The sequence below is a fragment of the Dasypus novemcinctus genome, chromosome 23 (genome assembly GCF_030445035.2).
Source record: "Dasypus novemcinctus isolate mDasNov1 chromosome 23, mDasNov1.1.hap2, whole genome shotgun sequence".
Taxonomy (NCBI): Eukaryota; Metazoa; Chordata; class Mammalia; order Cingulata; family Dasypodidae; genus Dasypus; species Dasypus novemcinctus.
The window spans coordinates 23,848,423-23,863,539 of record NC_080695.1 but is presented as its reverse complement, the minus strand read 5'-3'; the positions used below and the strand labels follow the sequence as shown (position 1 = coordinate 23,863,539).

The 15,117-nt window shown below is 41.6% G+C and overlaps 1 protein-coding gene across 3 annotated transcripts in view; it reads left to right on the top strand.

Annotated features, from left to right (window-relative positions):
* Positions 1–15,117, top strand: part of CALN1 (calneuron 1) — a 556,564-nt gene that overhangs the window by 148,219 nt on the left and 393,228 nt on the right. The gene's annotated exons all lie outside the window — the stretch shown is intronic.

Below are 15,117 nucleotides of genomic sequence, written 5' to 3'. Positions count from 1 at the left end.
TACCAAGGTGGATCTCACTGCAAATAATTGTCTCCTAGCACTTGCTCCGTGGTTTCTTTCTCTAGTGTAAAATGGAGATACTAATTCAGACAATTCTGTCCCTGGGGAGGTGGGTGGCAGGGAAGGGGTGGAAGCATGTTAAATGAAGTACTTATCTCAATACCTTGAATTCTTTGGAGAAAACAAAGTAAAATTAATGTTTCCCAAAGAAATTCTGAACAGACGAATAAGGGAGTAATTATTTGCATTGAAACAAAAGCACTCGCGGTAGGGTTCTCTTGGATAGGAACACCCCTCATGGATTTGAGTGTAGTTTGCAGGCCATTAAGTAATTGATAGAGGGAAGTAAGGGCAGAGAAAAGCGTCTGTGAGAGCAGCTATTGAGGCTTAATCAGAAATAACAGAAAGTGTGTATGAAATTATAATGCAAATCCCTGGGAAAACAGAATTTGATCTATTGCACAGTGTCAAATATTTTTTTCTGAAAGGGTGTAGTGGCTTAATACTCTTTTCTCTCCCTTTCCAATGCAAGCATCAGTCTTCACTAGTTCACCCTACTGAAGAGTCCTACTTAGGGTCCCTCTGTCTGCTGGGGCTGGCGCCTCCTGCTCCATCGCCTTCACAGCTGGTGCCTCTTGGAGGAAGCGTTAAGTCACGGTCCCATCCTGCCAGATGTTGGCTGTCCTCACCCTGCGGTGGAGCCAGCCAGGCAGAGCGACGGAGTTGCAGGGAACAGTTGTAGCATCAAATTGCTGAGTTTAGACCCGTCCAGCCTTCAGTTTGGAAATGCCTGGGAATAAATTCCCCTGTGGAGTGATGGACTCTAAGACTCACCCACCCTACAGGATATTCAGAAGGGAAAAAAAAAAAAAACAAGCAAAACTGCTGCCATCTGGTCTTTGCTTTCTCCTATTTTAAAAATAACTTCATTGTTATTTTGAATGACAAAAGTAATAGATTTAAAAAGAAACAAATAGGACATAATAAAATTCACTCTTAATCACACTTACCCAGAGATAGGCATTGATGACAGTTTGGAAGTATAAACTTTCCCCAGTTTTCTCTTTGTGAGTAAGTTGAAGTGTTGTATTTGCTCTGTAGCTCCTCTATTTATTAGAAGGGGTGGGGGTCATACTGTGATTCTCTTTTTTAACTTATTATTTTGTGAATGTCTCTAGGTTGTTTAATATGCTTCCACCTTGTCATTTTTTTTAACAATTTATTTTTATTTATTTCTCTCCCCTTCCCCCCTCCCCCCCAGTTGTCTCTTCTCTGTGTCCATTCACTGTGTGTTCTTCTGTGGCCGCTTCTATCCTTATCAGCGGCACCGGGAATCTGTGTTTCTTGTTGTTGCGTCATGTTGTTGTGTCAGCTGTCCATGTGTGCGGCGCCACTCCTGGGCAGGCTGCACTTTCTTTCGTGCCGGGCGGCTCTCCTTACGGGGTGCACTCCTTGTGTGTGGGGCTCCCCTACGCGGGGACACCCCTGCATGGCAGGGCACTACTTGTGTGCATCAGCAGTACTCGTGGGCCAGCTTATCTCACAAGTCAAGGAGGCCGGGAGTTTGAACCATGGACCTCCCATGTCCACCGTAGGTGGACGCTCTAAGCATTGAGCCAAGTCTGCTTCTAAGGCTTGCTCTATATTGCACAAGTGGACAGAGCACATGTAATCTGTGATTTTGCTTTTGAAAAATACTCCTCACCTGTTAGTACTTTTCTAAGGATAAATTCGTAGAAGGTGAATTATCAGGTAAAGGATTTGGGTACCTTTCCTCAAGATTTTCCCCTTTCCCATCTCCAGCATCAATGTATAAGAGGGCACATATATCCTCACCAATACTCCATATGAGCATTCATTGTTTCTCTTTTTTTTTTTAAGATTTATTTATTTATTTAATTTCTCTCCTCTTCCCCCCAGTTGTCTGTTCTCTGTGTCTATTTGCTATGTGTTCTTCTTTGTCTGCTTCTGTTGTTGTCAGCGGCATGGGAATCTGTGTTTCTTTTTGTTGTGTCATCTTGCTGTGTCAGCTCTCCGTGTGTGCGGCACCATTCCTGGGCAGGCTGCACTTTCTTTTGCGCTGGGTGGCTCTCCTTACGGGGTTCACTCCTTGCGCATGGGGCTCCCCTATGCGGGGACACCCCTGCATGGCAGGGCACTCCTTGCGCGCATCAGCGCTGCGCGTGGGTCAGCTCCACACGAGTCAAGGAGGCCCAGGGTTTGAACTGCGGACCTCCCATGTGGTAGACTGATGCTCTAACCACTAGGCCAAGTCCGCTTCCCTTCATTGTTTCTTGAAATTTGATAGCCAAAAATGATTTCACATTGTTGTTTTACCCTGGATTCTTGGAATTTCAAGCAAGCACGTACCCTTTCTCCCATGTATTTATGGACTTCAATTCTTTTCTTTCGTAATTTGTGTGTTGATATTTTATGTTGATTTTTCTATTGAGTCATTTAAAAAAAAAGATTTGTAAAGCTTATGGAAAGAAAGCGCCCTTGCTTATTGCATGCTTCTAAAATTTTCTGCTTGCTATTTATCTTTTCATTTCTTTGACATTATTTTTTTAATATTTTTTTTTATTAGAGAAGTTGTGAGCTTACAAAACAATCATGCATAATGTACAGAATTCCCATACATCACCCCTCCACCAGCACCTTGCACTGTTGTGGAACATTTGTTACAGATTATGAAATAACAGCATCAAAATATAACTACTAACAATGGTCTACGGCTTACATTTGGTGTATTTTTTCCATACCCCCCTCCCCATTATTAACACTATATATTAGTATCGTACATCTGTTACAGTTCAGGAGAGAATGCTCTCATGTTTGTACTGTTAACCACAGTCCGTCATCCACCACATGCGTCGCTGTGTTACATAGTCCCATGCCTTGTACAACCCACCCAAAGTGTACACTCAGTGGCTCTCACTTTCATCACAGAGTTGTGCAGTCATTGCCTCAGTAAATTTTTGAACACTTTCCTTAGTCCAAAAGGAAAAGTCCCACACCCCACATCATTGACCCTTAGCGTTGATATAGTACCTTCTTTGACAGTGATGTAAGAATATTACAATATTGCTGTTAACTATAGTCCATAAATTACATTAATTGTAGTTTTCCCCTGCGCCACCTTATTCTTACCACCTTGTAATAGTGGCCTACATTTGTTCTAGTTCATAGAAGAGAACATTCATTTATTTTTACTCTCCTCATGCACCATCAGGTTTACTACGTAATTCAGTCCCTTGATTATTCTCTAGCTTTGACATTTTTGTCCCTAGACTACCCCTTTCAGCCACAACCCTATTTATCAATCAGCCATGTTAGTTTTACTCACTGTAATGTGCGACCATCAGCTCTATCCATTTCCACGCTTGTGCAGTCAAGCTAATTAAAATTCCACATACATTAAGCATCAGTACCCCTTCTCAGCACTCATCTTGTCTCCAAGTAACCTACGCCTAGATTTTAGCTCTATGTGTTTATTCTTTATATTTAGTTCATATTAGTGAGTCTATATAATATTTGTCCTTTTGTGCCTGGCTTATTTGACTCGGCATAATGTCCTCAAGGTTCATCCATGTTGTCTTTGACATTATTTTTAACTTAAAAATAGATTTCATCAACTATTTTATCCTCTCCTTTTAAGTATTTACGTTTTGGAGTCATGCTTGGAAAATTCTCACTTGCTTTTAAGATGATGTAACTATTGACTTCTGTTCTCTTTAAAAATTAATATTTTCATTTTGTTTTTTACTTGTATAAGACATTGCACATCACTTAAAAATCGGATAGCGTTGAACTTGAATAGCAGTTCCTTGCCGTCCTGGAGAGGTGCTGGAGTGGGGCAGGGGTGAGGTGGGAATGAGCAGGGCTGCTGGCATTCTTCTGGCCTTCAGGAGGGTGGCGGAGGGCCCTGGCCCTGTGCACAGGCTGGCGTCTGATGCCCTGTGCTCAGCCTGCACTGGGTCCCAGCCCTGGGCCTGGCATAGGTCTCGCGTCCATTTCCTCAGAAGCAGGGTGCGGGCTGTGCGGGCAACAGGTGAGGCTCTGTATACATGGGGGCGGCTGGGGTCTGGGGCCCGCTGGCTGGCTCTGCTGGCCCCACCCTTCTCTCTGCTAAGCCTGCTATGTGTTGTAGCCTTCACCTCTCCCTCTGTTTTCTGACTTCCACATTTCCTTTGAAATTTCTCCTTTCCCTTCCTCTTTGTTCTTCTTGCTTACAGGGGAATATCTGTTCTGCCTCCCGCCCTTTATTTTTATTTAACTGTATTTGGGAAGGAGAGGAGATAAAGGGAGAGATCAGTTTGCTAATTTTTAATCAGAAGTCTAATAAATATTTTGGCATTCATTTTAAAATTCCATCTAGTATTAATTTTGCCTGGGGCATGATACAGGGATCAAACTTTATTATCATTTTTCCCCAAATGCTTTTCAGTTTTTTCCTCAGTATTTATTGAAGAACCAATTCACTGATTTAGAAATGTCAGTTTTGGTATGGGGCAAATTATACCCATTTGGGCTGATTTCTAAATCTTTTGATTCTTCTCTACCATTCCAGCCATTCTTTTTCAAGTGCCTCCCTGGTTTAATTATAATAACTTTAAAAATACAGTTAGGCGGATTTCTGCTTTTCCTGTCTTGTATTTTTAAATGACCAGTTTTTCCAATGGAAAAATAATTATGAACTTTTATGGCCACTGTTTATCTGGATGTCCCAGAACTTTCAACTTGTTAATATATATATATATTTTTTAATTGACACAGTTGCCATTCTTTCTTTAGTCAAAGGGAACTTATCCTTTTTGAATTTTCTAAACTTGAGGTATCTTTTCCAAAGTTATATTTTGAACTTATCAAGAAAACATCACCTGGAACGAGGATCTCTTTGTGTGGCTCACCTGTCACCCAAACTTCTGCGCCTTTAACCTTCAAGTGCTGACTGCCATGGGGCATATGGTTCATGGGTATAACCAGGAGCAAAAACAGGAAGAGATTATTAGAGGGGAGTGACTTAGTGGACCTGGAGTGCGCCTTTGGGGTCTGGGGCACACGGTCCTCAGCGACGCCCAGAGAAGTCGCCTGCATCTCTCAGGTATGAGGGATCTTACGAGACTAGAGGTGGCTGTCCTGTGGCACGTTCCTTCTGTCATCTGGTCTTGGAAACTACCCTGGTTTGTTCCTTCCCTCTTTCCCACCGCTTGCTCATGCATGTCTCTGGCCTGCAGTCCCTCCCTCTTTCTCTTCTAAGCCCAGGTCTTGCTATGGCACCCAAGTCCTTTACAGATCACTTTACTTCCTTTAAAATATGTAGTCCACTTTTTTTTTTTTTTTTGCAGTACCAAGGTAGGAATTGAACCCAGGACCTCGTATGCAGGAAGATGGCGTTCAACCAGTGAGCCACATCAGCTTCCCTGAGTTGGTTTTTTGGTTTGTTTTGCTTGTTGTTTGTTTTGTTTTTAGGAGGCACTGGGAGCCGAACATGGGACCTCCTGTGTGGGAAGCAGACACTCAACTGCTTGAGCCACATCTGCTCCAAGTCCACATTTTAAATTCCTTTCGGAGGTCATCTTCATTTTCTTCGATGGCCTCTTCTAAAATTCATGCTGTCGCATGGGGATGCAGATGTCAGATGCATGGACTTGCTCTCTTGTCCCCATTCGTGGAAAGGGGCAGGGGCTCCCCATCATGCCGGCTGAGGTAGCACCAGGGTGATAGCAACAGTGTAAACCGCCAAGGCCACCTTCTTTCAGCTGGACGCCCTCTCGCCCGCCTGGACCGTCCTTACCTACCTGTATTAGTTGGCACTGCCGTCTTCCTGTTGGTGATTAGACAGCTAAGGCATGGAAGTGCTAGGTTGTCTGGGGTTCAATGGCTAGAATGTGCCAGAGCCTGGACTAAGCTAGGGCTCTGGCTGCTTCTCTATGTTCAGAGGCCTGAGGGTTGGGACAGCTGGGGATCTTCCCGGCTGAGTCTTTGAGCTGGACAGTGAAGGAAGAGCCCACTATCAGCCACAGTCACAGGGTGAGGACATGGAGGGGTGATGTGCCTGGGAGACACTGGGCAGAGGAGCCCGGTGGGGACCCCACAGGACTGGGCATGGAGCACCATGGCTGGAGTCTGCTTCCTCTGACTCCTTCTGAAAACCTTCACTGGGCAGCCGTGGAGCAGAAGTACCGGCAAGTGCCCGAGAAGCTCCTCGTTCAAAATCAGAGCATCTCCCCGGGCCTGGTGATTAGGGTCATTTCGGGAGACAGTTGAGAGAAGATGACTAAATTATGTTGGCTTTTGCGCCTCTTTGGCTTAGAGTGCAGTGTGGGAAGCCATCCAGGGTTGTTTTTTCCTGGCTGGCTGTGGGACAGAAGAAGACAGCAAACAGTGGGGGACCTTGTGCTCGTGTTTGTTTTTTTTCCCTGCCTCATGGCGTCCTTCCCTGCCTTCTATTTCTGATTCATCAGATTTATCCCCATGCCCTCAGCCAAGGGCCCTTGAAGGTGGCTTCATTTCTTCAGCCACCCCTGCCATCCTTGGCCCCTTTTGTGAATCCTTATATCTGGAACCCACATGAATGATCCTCTACCATTCTATTGTGTGGAGCCTTTTATACTCGATAGGGCGTTTCCATTCCACTTTACCTTGCCCTGGAATTTTCCTGGCCTGAGACCTTCTGTTCAGGCAGAGGAGAGAGTTTCCACTCCTGAGGTCCTCTGGACTGTGAACCCTTATGAGCCCCAGGCTGGCCTCCCTTGTATTAATTTGCAGACAGAACACTCACTGGATGCCCAGAAATACAGGTGATACAAATAAGTTCCTCACCTGAAAGACGAACCGGGCCAACTATCAATGCATATTTCTAGGATACGTGGATACCTTTAGTTGTTACTCCTTTAACAACCAATGAGTTCTCAACATTTTCTTTCACTCAAGGTGGAAGAGGCAAGCTGCACATGTTGTCTTTGGGTTTGACTTCCCACTCTCCTGCCTGCTAATTCTGCAGTTTGGGGCAAGATATTTAATCTGCTTGTACTCCGGTTTCCTCATCTATAAAATGGGAATACTATCCATCCTACTTCCCAAGGTAGAACTGAGGTGTTACTTAACAGTGCTTAGAATTGCTGGTCATAGTAAGTACTCTAAAAAGGTTCACTATTTCCATGCATGATCTAGTCTCGGGAATTTTCCTTTGGTATTTTCATGCCAGATGGGCATGCCTGGGAGAACCTTCTAGCATCATTATGACTCCATGAAAACTCTTGCTCCTGAGCTTTTACTTTTCTATCCCTACTGATGGCGGGGATATGTTTTGCTCCAGGTTTACTGTGGAAGGATAGTACCTCCAGGTGATGGATTATCTTATTTTCTCTCTGTCACAGGGGTTGTCAGGAGGACAAGTCCTTTATATCTTTCTTGCTTGCTTGCTTGTTTTCACCAGGCATTTTTGGGTACTTTTTCTATACCTGATGCTGGGCTTGATGATGGGAAAACATTGCATCCAAGAAGCTCATAGTTTGGTTGTACTTCATGAGATTTTTTAAAAACAGTTTTTAAAAAAATGCATCTTCAGCATGGAGAAGCTCCCATTCCTTTTAGGAGCTTCCTCTCCATCACATTGACTTCATGAAGTTTAGAAAGTGAGACCATAGTGGGGTGTTCTCATTTTTCATCTCTGCCTTTTGCTTCTCTTGTCAGCTGGGACCCTCCTTTTGGCCAGCAGATGTACTAGAGGTTACTGCCTTCCTGCATTCACTGTCCTTTACCCAACTGTTGGTATGACCATGGGTCCTGTTGAGACATTCCTGATGCTGGCCATCCTGGATGCCACTGCCTGCTGTGGTTGAGAGGCTGGTGCCCAGAACCAGCTTCTCCATTGCATCTGTATTAGAGGCTGGACGATGTTGGTTTGCATCTGGGCCCCATGCTTCTAGTTCTGAGTGTATGTGTATCTCAGATAGTTGCATGGCCCAGATATTATTTAAGCTCTGGAGCTCATATCCCAGCTGTACTGTAAGCTTTTTTTTTAGCACGTGGGCTGTGACTTCTGCTTTAGTAAAACATCCATAGATCAGAGCATGCTAGATGCTTAAAGGACCTACTGACCAAAGCCCAGAAAGAATGAATTTCTAGCCACTTCTCTTGTTGCTAGAGATGGACATCGATCTTCCCTGGTCCCTCCCTCAGTTTTGTGGCAGAATCAGAAGAAACCTCAGGGGGAAAAAATTTAAGTCCTAATTCTCAGTGCTAGAGTCAGTCTTATTTCCAAACATTCCTGTGTTCTCAACTCAAAAATAATGGGTAAATTTCAAACCACTTTCCATCTAAATGATGGATTGAGTGAACCTAATTTACATGCTAGTCATTTCATGGAAATTGGCCAAAATGAAGATAAATCTCCAGGGGTGCTGCACCTTTCTCGGTGAATCTCTTATAGCCTCTTCTGGGTGTAAGAGAGCAAATCCAAGTTAAAAATAAATACAAGAAACAAAAAATGACAGAAGTTTTGTTGGGTCTCTTCTTGATCTTGCTCTTCCTTGACTACATTTGCTCTCAGTTTGACTAAAGTGCCATTCTGGAGAACTCTCCACAAGCAATGTGCATTCAAACATTTCTCACAGATGCAATAATTCCTTCGGGTGAGGCCTCCTGCCCCAGCAGATAGGACTTCCCACCTTTGCAGAAAGGTGTCTAGGGCTCTTGTAGAAAGGTGACACAGGTGCCTGAGCGGGCAGAAGATGTTAGCAGGGCCGCCGTCCATGAGGGTCTCCAAAAAAGTTACATTGACAATTATTAAAGTTACATCCTTTCCTTGTCAAATTAGTCATTAGAAAAGATGATCATAGTCTTAAGGAGGAGCCTTATAAAGCAGCTGAACTTTCTGTCTAGTTGCTTTCAGAAAGAACAACTCAAAGTCAACTGCCAAAAGCATCAGGGTTAGCAGATACTGTTCAACACTCCTGACCCTGATGTAGAATTTCTTCTGTCTCATCACCTGTGGGCCAGCGATCCCTGGCAATTCTTAGGGAGACAGCTGCACTCAGAATCAGAATTGGTATAGGAGGCACACATCTGTTTGGGTTGAGAGAGCCAGTTGTCAACACTGGCCTCCACGTTCTCCAGCCAAGGCTTTCTCTTCCCGGGCCTGAGCAGCAGAAATTGGGGCTCTCACGTGATAACTTGTCCTCACTGAAGCTCTGGGCTCCAAGCAGATTTGGTCCTGCAGGCTTCCTGGGGCCCTACCCAAATGTGGAGGAAAATCCAGCCAGGCTTTTAGTTTTTACAACCATGTGAATTTCTTTCTAACTATAAAAATAAAATAGGTCCATGGTCATGGTGTGGAAAATTCAAATAAGAATTCAATTACAGTAAATCCACCACTCAGCAATAACTAGTGTTTATATCTTGTATTTCTTCCCAGAAATATGTATATGTATATATTTATAAAACTAGGTAACGATATTTATATAATTGTGATTATGTTCTACATCTAATTTCATGTCCTGTCCTTATATATTTATCTACGTTTCTTATTACTAAAAAAGTAATCCAGGAATAAGATAGATAATGAGAAACAGTGTGGGGGGGGGCGGGTACAAAGAAGAGTCTCTCTGCAGCCAATAGCCCACTTGTCAGAGGCAACCTCTTTTAACCATTTGTAATTTTCAGTTCCTTTGTGGATAAAATAGCTCCCAATGAAGCACTTGGACTTTTTGATTATCAGCTTTAGATCTCTTACAAAAGATAAGCGTGTCTTAGCTGCCTTGCTGTCTCCCTTCTCTTTCACCTTCTAGACTCCACCAGTCACATTTTAAAATCTTTGAACTAAATAGCTTCATTGCTTTCACTAATAAACCTTCATGTCTTTATGACCTTTAGGCCCTCTTGACCTCCCACTGTGAGAGATGAGGGATTTAGCACCCTGAATTTTGTCCCCTGTCAGTTTTATCATTATATTATCATGGCCTCGAGGACTTACTCTCTGGTCTCTATCTGGAATTGATGTTTCCTTGATTGCCTATAGAGTCGTTCCCACATGTGAAGGCAAATAATCAACATTCCTAATACTATGATTAGACAAATATCAGTCACTGCAGAAACCACCAAATATTAGATCATTAACACTGTGGCATTTATAGGAGAAATATATATTTTAAAAATACCAGTTGGGTGGTAGGTAGCAGCAAGGAGGAAGGAACCCATTCAAATTGTTTTTATCTGATACTTGTCATTGCTCTTCAGACTCTCCTTCCTAAGATCACCCAGCTTCCTCAGCACACTGCTTGGCTGCTGGAAGTTCATTTTCTCCCTGCAGCTGTTCTTCGTGGAGCCCATAAAGTTCTGGGTCTGATTGGGAGCACTTGCTCCCGAGGCTCCCAGCAAGATGTCTGCATGGCATCTCCCCTCCTTGATAGAAAATCACCTCGTGAGTTTGAGCCCACGCTCTCCTCTTTCTAGGATTCCTTTTGTGTTTTGCAGAAATAAATCATTAAATGATCCTTTCAGGAAGTGTCTGTTTGTGATCAACTTTCTAAATGCCACCCCGCCACCCCACCTCCCGCATATCTTGATTGGATTGTGACTGGTATCAATTAATTTTTCCTGTGCAGCTGAAAGTGCTTGCTCCATTAAGGAGGCTTATAATCTCAGTATGGTCCTTGTTCATTGGAAAGTTGCCTATTCTTTCCTCTCGAAGCATTCAAGTGCTTTCTTTATTCTTGTGTTTGGAAATTTTATGAAGTTGTGACTATTGGTGGGTCTTTCATTTATTTTGCTTAGCAGTTAACAGACCTTTTCAGTTTGAAGGTTCATATCATCAGTTCTGGAAATTTTTCTTCTATTATTTCCTCTCCATGTTCTCTGTTCCCTCATTCTTAGGGGGAAAATGGGCTCTTCTGAATTGATTCTCAGTGTTTATTAATTGAATTTCTTTTCATATTTCCTATTTCCATTTTTCATGTTCTGTATGATTCCATGGCTTTTCCCCTCTAGTCCTTTTATTGATTTTTTTCCCAATAATATTTTAAATTTCTTTGAATTCTTGGTCTTACACTCCTTATCTTTTATAACCTATAATCTCTCTGGAGCTTTACATTCAGATTCTTCCAAAGTTCTCTACTCCTTCCAGAATCTTCCTTCTTGCTCGGAGGTCACATTTCTGTCCTACTCTTTGATGGCACTATTTTCCTCAAATGTCTGGCAATCCTTATATGGCTGTTGACATCTCTGAATGAAGAACTTGCTCTAGTCAGGCATGGGTTTCCTCTCAACACCAGCCTTTCCCCAAGTGAGAGGAAAGGCTGCAAATTCTTTACCTATCTGAGGTTTGTTGACCAGTAGGGTATAAGAGTGGGAAGGAGTGAACGGATTGCCCTGTGCAAAAGAGGAGGGCCTTACCCTGAAGCACTTTGTGTTAGTCAGTCAAAAGGGGTGCTGATGCGTAGTACCAAAAATCTGTTGGCTTTTATGAAGGGTATTTATCTGGGGTAGAAGCTTACAGTTACAAGGCCCTAAAGATCCAACTCAAAGTACCTTAAGAGGTACTTTCTCACCTAAAGGCTGTTACCACGAGCTGATGCAAGATGGCGGGCAATGTCTGCAAGGGTTCAGCCTCCATGGCTCCGTGGTCCCAGCTTCTTCCAGTCTTAGATGTAGGCTCACATAGGGCTCATCTCTCTTCCTCTGGGGCTTATTTCTTTCAGGGCTCAGCTGCTCTGTTCTCTTCACAAGGTCAGCTGTAAACTATCAGGCTCATTTCTCTTCCTGGGGCCACAAGATCCTCTGTGTATCTTTTCTGTGTAGCTACTTCTCCTGCCTTCTTGACTGATTATTCCTCTATATAGCTTACCAAGGGGGTGGGAAATCTACCCTGCATACCCTAATACCATGGTGGAATCAAAGCCCTAATCTTAACATAATTTAATAAAGGCATATCAATTGAATCTAATGTAATCAATGAGTATCATGCCCAGAGAAACAGACCAGTTTACAAACATGAGCAATATCTCCTTTTGGAATTCATGAATAATATCAAACTGCCACATACCTACCCAACCCTCAGCAGATCACTCTCTTCTTTCTCAGAGGACCCTTTTCTAGGGATGGAAGATAATGGTACAGGCCTGGGGCTGGGAATCCTTTAGGTGTTCCAAGTCAAGGATTTTAATCAGTCACCCCCAATTCTGCCCTTTCTGTATTCTAACTCTTCGGATCTGTCCCCTTCAGGTGCTCTGTGGTATCCTCCTCTGTGTGTTTTCTGCCTCCCTGGCTCTGCTCAACCTCATCCAACAAGAAGAGCTAAGCCTTTTCTGCCTTCCAGAGATATGCCACATTTTTTGGACTGATGATACATTCTCCCTTCCTCCATATTCTGTGCTTTTATGAGTTTATTCCATTTTACTCTTCTGTACCATGATGAGATTTTAAGAAAGAGAAGTGTGATCATTTTCCTACTTGCAATGCTTTTTGTAGCTAACAAGTTTTAAAAAAATACTTAACAGATTTTCTGATGACATTGAAAATTTAGTACATAGCATTGATATATTGATGCAAGTTGATATGAATTTACTTTGCTTATTTATTTATTTTTAGATGTTATTTTTTTCTTGTTTCCTTCCTTTTTGTATTAAAGGAATGCCTTTTAAAGTACAACGTGATGAAATTTTATGGTGCACAAATCTTCAATTATATTTCAGGATAGATTTTTAGAAAATAAAAGTATGGGTACAAGAGTTAGAACCATTTTTTAGACTTTTGATACATAGTTTCCAAAATGTTTTCTCTAAACTGTTCTTTCAACTGCCACAAAGGACCAATCTCATTATATTCTAACCAACATGTTACAAACAAAACAAAACTACCTCCTACGTAGTAAAAGCAGAAAACAGTATTTTAATTTTTTTTGTATTTCTTTGGTTACTTGTGAAGTCAACTTTGTTTTCCTGTTTTATTAGTTGGTTTTCTTTTGAGTTTGGTGAACTGTCTGTTCATGTTGTTTCTGTACTCCTTGTTTGCCTGTTACTTTTATTTATGCTATTTATAACATTAAAAAGTTTACATTTTTACACACAAGACTATTAACCTTTTCCTTTGTTATTTCTGGCATTACATTTAAACTTCGAATGGCTGTTAACTATGAAAGAAGAGTTAAATATTTATATATGTTTCATTCTCGATTTTTGATTATATTATTATTTTTGCTCTACTCCTTTTAAATAGCTAATCTCTTATTTCTGTTCATGCCTTACTGCACAAAGTAGAATTTTATGGTGTTATTTAATAGTGGAGATAATAGGCATTCTGACTTCTTCCTCATTTTCAAGGAAATGTCTGTAAATGGATTTTCAACGTGGGGTATGTAAAGTGATCCTTTGGAGGGTAGGGTAAAGAATGTAGAAGGAAGAAACGAAACTTCTTCTGTTTCAGTTTTGTTGAGTGACACCTGGCAGTCCGGTCAGACAGATGGGATGTGAAATGCTCAGGGAATGGGTAGGATTCCTGTGTGTGTGCGTGGCGGGGGGTGGGGTGGGGTGGGGCCCTTCCTCCCTTCCTTCTGTGTTTGCTTCCAGTGACTCGTGACTCAAGTGCCTGCTTGGGGGGGGGGCTACAGATTATATTAATTAGTTTTAATTGAACTAACACTTAGAAAATGGGTGATAGGCTTAAAAAGATGTCTGCCAAGAAGCTCCAGCTTTTGGGTCATGCTGACAATGCAGGTGCAAATGGACCTCAGTAACGGCCCAACTGGCCTGTCCTGTGCTGTTCCAAGGAGCCCCTCACCAGCCACTTTATGAAGTGTGGAGACTTTAATGGGACCAGCAGATTTGGCAGAATTTGGCCAAAACAATACAAACACATCAACAAGACCATGTGAAATGTTGGTCTAGAGCCATTCTCTTGAGTAATGGAATCTGGCCTAACACTTTGTAAGGAGATGGAAAATGACTGTGGATATCTTTTGTATCACAATAGGTGTGTTGGCTATTTCAGGGCAAAGTTCTTAAATGAATTGTCAGACACAAAGAAGGGTCTCTCACTTTTCTTTCACAAAGAGACAAATGATCCACATTTGCTCATATTTCCTGGAATGGCAGGACATTGTCTGCTACCCACACTTAAAGGTGACATATCAACAAAGAGTGAGGAAATAACTGCTTTTGAAAGGAAACCCATGCTATAGAAAGAGCATTTTTAAAAATGTTTCAACCATTGCATGATTTTGTTGCTGAAAAAAATGACATGAGTGTGCTAGCTACAAACCCTCTAATGTGAAGTTAAAAAATCTGGAAACAGAATTTTGTCAAGTGCTTAAGAATCTTTCAAATGAAGAGTTCAAGTGGATTTTTATACCCATTTGTTAAAATATGAAGGTGCAACGGCTTTCAATTAGCTTGCAGAATCAGCAGTTGACATAAGTGAGGATGAAACTTTACCAGTCAAATGTCAGCAAAACCTTGGCAGGCATGTTAGATGGAATTGAAGAATGAATATTATGCAAATGCCACCAGTGATGTTTTTCTTGCATTTGGATCTATGTCTCTTTCTGAGGTGTATTTTTGGTTATGGCAGACATTAAAATCAAGTATGGAAATAAACCCAATCTAAATCCAGACCTCCAAATCACTGTATAAAAAAGCATCAAGATTTTCAGTCAGTGTGAACATCATATTAAATCACATTACTTTCAATAAAAAATTCAATTTCTGTATTTTTAGAGAAATAAACCATTCATTTAACCAGTACAGAAAAATTCATTAGTTTAGAGTTACATGTAGAATTCTCATATTTCAAAATGTCATCTATTTGTGTTTTTTTCTATTTTAATAAACTTGTTAGAGATTTGTCTAGTTTCTTTTGTTTCAGGAAACCAGCTCTTTTAATTTATGAGCGCTGTTGTTTTTCTGTGTTCCAGGGCATCTTTTTCATTATTTCCTTTTTTTGTTTTCTTACTTTATTTTGTTTTAATTTTTCTAACTTAATTTTTATTTTTCCTCTTTAAATAGTGAGAGCATTTAAATATATCACATTTTATCTGAAAAATACTTTACCCTTGTTCTCAATTTTGTTATTTTATAGATAGCTTATAATTATAGTTTTATTTAAACTTTTTTCCTTCTT